The 6,000-nt window shown below is 53.6% G+C and overlaps 1 non-coding gene across 1 annotated transcript; it reads left to right on the plus strand.

Moving 5' to 3' along the window:
• The first annotated feature begins 5,451 nt into the window (after positions 1–5,451).
• On the plus strand, positions 5,452–5,567 carry LOC140430514 (U5 spliceosomal RNA). The gene has a single exon (XR_011949443.1). It is a non-coding gene; the product is annotated as a U5 spliceosomal RNA (small nuclear RNA).
• Positions 5,568–6,000: the final 433 nt, after the last annotated feature.

Consider the following 6,000-nt stretch of genomic DNA (forward strand, 5'->3'; position numbering starts at 1 on the left):
TTCGCATGGTGGTAGGGGTTTACATAGTCGGTACTGTGCCGTAACTTTGAACAAAAACACAAAATTATCGCATCAACTGGGCCAACGGGCCAAACAGGGTCGGCATGATGCCATAACTATAACAAGACACAATAACTGAAAACTGGGCCAACGGGCTAAACAGGGTCGGCATGATGCCATAACTATAACAAGACACAATAACTGAAAACGTTGAGAGTTAAAGTGAGTCGATGAGCCGGATGGGCGCCCTGGTCGTCCTTTCCGATCGTCTCGGGCGTGGTGGTGATGGCGCTGGCTCGAGTCCCGTCGACTCTGGGAGCGTAGCGCTGTCCCCTGTGTCCTTACTCCTGGGTAGGTCTCGTGAAGGAGATGCACCCGTTCCACCAACGGATCTGACTTGTGCGCCCGCACATGTTTCCGGAGCAGAATGGGTCCCGGAGCTGCTAGCCAGGTCGGAAGTGGCGTTCCAGAGGAGGACTTCCTAGGAAAGAGGAGGAGGCGCTCTTGAGGCATTTGATTCATGGTGGTGCACAGCAGGGACCGGATAGAATGAAGGGCATCCGGGAGGACTTCCTGCCAATGGGAAATTGGGAGACTCCTAGACTGGCGGGCCAGCAGGACGGCCTTCTGGACCGTTCCATTTTCCCTTTCTACCTGCCCGTTCCCCCGGGGGTTGTAACTGGTCGTCCTGCTCGAGGCTATGCCCCTGCTGAGCAGGAATTGACGCAGTTCGTCACTCATAAAGGAGGACCCCCTGTCGCTATGGATATAGTCGGGGAAACCGAACAGTGTAAAAATGGTACCGAGGGCTTTAATGACCGTGGACGTGTCATGTCGGGGCAGGGGATGGCGAAAGGGAAACGGGAGTATTCGTCAACGACATTCAGGAAGTACGCGTTGCAATCGGTGGAGGGGAGGGGGCCTTTGAAATCCAAATTGAGGCGTTCAAAGGGTCGAGAGGCCTTAACCAGGTGAGCTCTATCTGGCCTGAAAAAGTGCGGTTTGCACTCAACGCAGATCTGGCAGTTTCTGGTGACTGTTTGGACGTCCTCGACGGAGTAAGGGAGGTTGTGGGCCTTAAGGAAGTGGTAGAAACGAGTGGCCCCCGGTGGCAGAGGTCCTCGTGGAGGGCTTGTAGACGGTTCACTTGTACATTGGCACATGTGCCGCGAGATAGGGCATCGGATGGCTCGTTCAGCTTTCCGGGACGGTACAAGATCTCATAATTGAAGGTGGAGAGTTCGATCCTCCACCGCAGGATCTTGTTGTTCTTGATCTTGCCCCGCTGTGCATTATCGAACATGAAGGCAACCGACCGTTGGTCAGTGAGGAGAGTGAATCTCCTACCGGCCAGGTAATGCCTCCAGTGTCGCACAGTTTCCACTATTGCTTGTGCCTCCTTTTCCACTGAGGAGTGGCGGATTTCTGAAGCGTGGAGGGTTCGGGATCAGAAGGCCACTGGTCTGCCTGCTTGGTTGAGGGTGGCCGCCAGAGCTACATCCGATGCGTCGCTCTCGACCTGGAAGGGGAGGGACTCGTCGATGGCGCGCATTGTGGCCTTTGCGATATCCGCTTTGATGCGGCTAAAGGCCTGGCATGCCTCTGTCGACAGGGGAAAAGTCGTGGACTGGATTAGCGCACGGGCCTTGTCGGCGTATTGTGGAACCCACTGGGCGTAATAAGAAAAGAAGCCCAGGCAACGTTTCAGGGCTTTGGCACAGTGGGGGACAGGGAACTCCATGAGGGGGCGCATGCGTTCAGGGTCGGGGCCTATCACTCCATTACGCACTACGTAGCCCAGGATGGCTAGACGATCGGTGCAGAACACGCATTTTTCTTTGTTGTAAGTGAGGTTCAGGGCGTGAGTGGTCTGGAGGAATTTTTGGAGATTGGCGTCGTGGTCCTGCTGGTCGTGGCCACAGATGGTGACGTTGTCGAGATACGGGAACGTGGCCCGTAAACCGTGCTGGTCAACCATTCGGTCCATCTCTCGTTTGAAGACCGAGACTCCGTTCGTGACGCCGAATGGAACCCTTAAAAAGTGGTATAACCGCCCGTCTGCTTCGAAGGCAGTATAGTTGCGGTCACCGGGACGGATGGGGAGCTGGTGGTAGGCAGACTTGAGGTCCACGGTGGAAAAGACCTTGTACTGTGCAATCCGATTGACCATGTCGGATATGCGGGGGAGAGGGTACGCATCTAGCTGAGTGTACCAGTTGATGGTCTGACTATAGTCGATGATCATCCTCTGTTTCTCCCCAGTCTTAACGACTACCACCTGGGCTCTCCAGGGACTGTTGCTAGCCTGGATGATGCCTTCCTTCAGCAGCCTCTGGACTTCGGACCGGATAAATGCTCAGTCCTGGGCGCTGTGCCGTCTGCTCCTTGTGGCGATGGGTTTGCAATCCGGGGTGAGGTTCGCAAACAAGGAACGCGGTTCAACCTTGAGGGTCGCGAGGCCGCAGACAGTCAGTGGGGGTATAGGACCGCCAAATTTAAATGTTAAACTCTGGAGGTTGCATTGGAAGTCCAACCCTAGGAGTGTGGGCGCACAGAGATGGGGGAGGACATACAGCCGGTAATTTCGGAACTCCCTCCCCTGCACCGTTAGGTTAGCGATGCAAAACCCCGTGATCTGAACGGAGTGGGATCCCGCCGCCAGGAAAATTTTCTGGGTGCTTGGTCGAATTACGAGGGAACAGCGCCTTACCGTGTCCGGATGAATGAAGCTCTCCGTGCTCCCAGAGTCGATAAGACACGGCGTCTCATAACCATTCACTAGGACTGTAGTGGTTGCAGTCTGGAGCGTCTGGGGTCGCGACTGGTCGAGGGTCGTCGAAGCCAGACATGGTTGTTGAAGTTGAGCATCGTAATCAGGCAGTATGTGGCCGTCTGTGTCGGGGTCCTTCAGCCAAGATGGCGGCGTCCACGGATCGAGAGCGGTCGGGGGTGGACAAAATGGAGGCGCCCATCTCTCCCTTGTGGCGTCCGGGGTCAAAAATGGCGGTGTCCATTGGTTGCACGTGGATCGCTGGGGGGCTGGGTCTGTGGTCCCGTTTCTTCCCCGGAGATAGCGGCGACCCCGCGGGACTTGCACACCGTCGCGTAGTGGCCCTTCTTCCCCCAGCTTTTGCAGGTAGCCGCGCGGGCCGGGCAGCGCTGCCGAGGGTGTTTCGGCTGGCCGCAAAAATAGCAGCGGGGCCCCCCCGGTTGGTCTGGTGTTTTGGCCGCGCAGGTTTGCGAGGGTGGGGGGGCTGTCGGAGATTCAACCGCAGTGGGGGTCCACGGAGCCCAAGGGACTGTAGTGCGGTTGGGGGCGTAGGCGCGGGCGTTACGCGAGGCCACATCGAGGGATGCCGCCAGGGCCCGAGCTTCTGTAAGTCCCAGAGATTCTTTCTCCAGAAGCCTCTGGCGGATCTGGGAAGAGGCCAAACTTCCCACATACGCATCGCGGACCAGGAGCTCTGTGTGTTCACTTGCTGTTACCGCCGGGCAGTTGCAGTTTCGACCTAGGATCTGCAGGGCGTTATAAAACTCGTCCAGCGATTCCCCCGGAAATTGCCGTCGTGTGGCGAGCTGGTAGCGAGCAAAAACCTGGTTGGCGGGCCGGATGTAGATATAATTCAGCGCGGCGATGGCACCGGTGAAACCGTCCTCATCCTCGATAAGGGAGTAGACATCAGGACTCACCCTGGAATAGAGGACCTGCATATTTTGCTCGTCTGTCGGTGTGCCGGGGCCGTTCGGAGGTAGCCCTCAAAGCATGCCATCCAGTGCTTGAAAATAGATGTCGAGTTAGCTGCTTGGGATGCGATGCGCAGGCACTCCTGGGTGATTCGGAGCTCCATGTTCCCACATCGTTTTCTTCAATTTAAATTCTGCTTAATAAATTGTAGCACCGTCAATATGATGTGAGGCACGTTGAGGTAATGTCAATTGAAGGCTTTATTAAGCAGAACGTTATCCCCAGCAGCGTGGTTACAGAATGCAGCTGCTGAGGGAAATGGAGGGAAAAGCTGGGTTCTTATACCGGCATTTCTGGGTGGAGTCCAGTAGGTGGCAGATCCTATCAGGACCCGGCATCCCTCCGCCAACAGCCTGTCGACACGTGGTGTACCGTATTACCCCTAATACATACCACCACAGTGAGCAATGCTCCCTCTCCATTGCGGGCAAAACCCTGGTCATCAGGTGTGAGGTACTCTCGGTGCTACTGTACGTGGCGCAGGTCTGGCCCATAACCCGACCCTACGCCACAGCAGTCACCCGGGCCATCTTCAAATTTATCTGGAGATCCAAGATGGACCGTGTCCGAAGGGACACCATGTGCAAACCTCTGGAGAAGGGAGGGAGGAACATACCCAATGCCTCCCTCATCCTGTTGGCCACCTTTGTGTCCAGCTGCATCAAGCTGTGCGTGGACCCCCGGTATGCAAACACCAAGTGTCACTACATACTGAGGTTCTACTTGTCCCCGGTGTTACGAAGGATGGGCCTGGCCTCATTGCCGCGGAACGCTCCAAGTAGTTGGACCGTACCGTACCACCTGTCCTTCATGGAAACGCTTTTGAAGAAAAACACCTTTGACCACAAGGCAATGAAGCAGTGGTCAGCACGTAATGTCCTCGAGGCCCTCAGGGAAAAGGAGACTGTGGAGGACGTTGGATGGTTCCCTGAGCAGACTGTCAGAGTCATCTGGCAGAACGCCTCATCACCAGAACTTTCAAACAAGCACCAAGACCTAGCTTGGCTGGTGGTGAGAAGGGCCCTCCCTGTCAGATTCTTCATGTACACCTGAAGGCTCTGCGCCATTGCATGCTGCCCTCGGAGTGGCTGTGGGGGAAATGAGACGGTCACCCACCTCCTTGTGGAATGTACCTTTGCAAAGAAGATCTGGAGAGAGATGCAGTGGTATTTGTCAAGGTTCATCCCGAGCAGCTCTGTGACACAGGACTCTGTGCTCTACGGACTGTTTCCAGGGACACACACCGAGACAAACATCAACTGCTGCTGGAATGTCATCAACTCGGTGAAAGACGCTCTTTGGTCTGCCCGAAACTTGCTGATCTTCCAGTACAAAGAATTGTCCTCGACTGAGTGTTGCAGACTGGCACATTCCAAGGTCCAGGACTATGTGCTGAGGGACGCACTCAAGCTTGGGGCAGCTGCCGCCAAGGCGCAATGGGGAAAGACCACTGTGTAAGGTCTTTCCAGCAAATGTACACCGAGGGGCGGGTAACAGTGTAAACCCCCTCGGTCTGGGCCACCAACACTCCAATGTATAAAACAAACATGACAATGTAAATATTTAAGAAGGAATTGTAACGTAAAGAGTGAGATGTGTGTAATGTTATCAAAATTGAATGGAAGAAAGCAAGGGAATGTGTAACTCTGATGGAAATGTACAGTCAAGACAATTCGAAATGTTCTGTAATGTTTATGATAGTTTTATGAACAAAGTATCTTTTTTGAAAAAAAATAAAATCTTTCGCCTTTTACTGAAGATTTCCGTGGAGAGAAACTGTCAGAGTTTTAATTAATTTTTTGTGGTCTTGCCTCTGTGGGGCAAGTTTCTTTATAGTTTTTTTTAAAAATAATATTTTATTGAAAATTTTTGGTCAACCAACACAGTACATTGTGCATCCTTTACACAACATTGTAACAATACAGATAATAATGACCTTTTTAAGTTTAAACAAAAACAACAACAAATAAATAAATATTAAATAACAAAAAAATAAAAACTAGCCCTAATTGGCAACTGCCTTGTCTCAGGCCACACCCCCCCCCATCCCCCCCCATCCCCCCCCCCCCCCCCAAGTCCTGGGCCGCTGCTGCTGCCTTCTTTGTTCTCCCCTATCTATCTTTCCGCAAGATATTCGACGAACGGTTGCCACCGCCTAGTAAACCCTTGAGCCGACCCCCTTAGGACGAACTTAATCCGCTCTAACTTTATGAACCCCGCCATATCATTTATCCAGGTCTCCACCCCCGGGGGCT

Source organism: Scyliorhinus torazame, chromosome 1 (genome assembly GCF_047496885.1).
Source record: "Scyliorhinus torazame isolate Kashiwa2021f chromosome 1, sScyTor2.1, whole genome shotgun sequence".
Classification (NCBI taxonomy): Eukaryota; Metazoa; Chordata; class Chondrichthyes; order Carcharhiniformes; family Scyliorhinidae; genus Scyliorhinus; species Scyliorhinus torazame.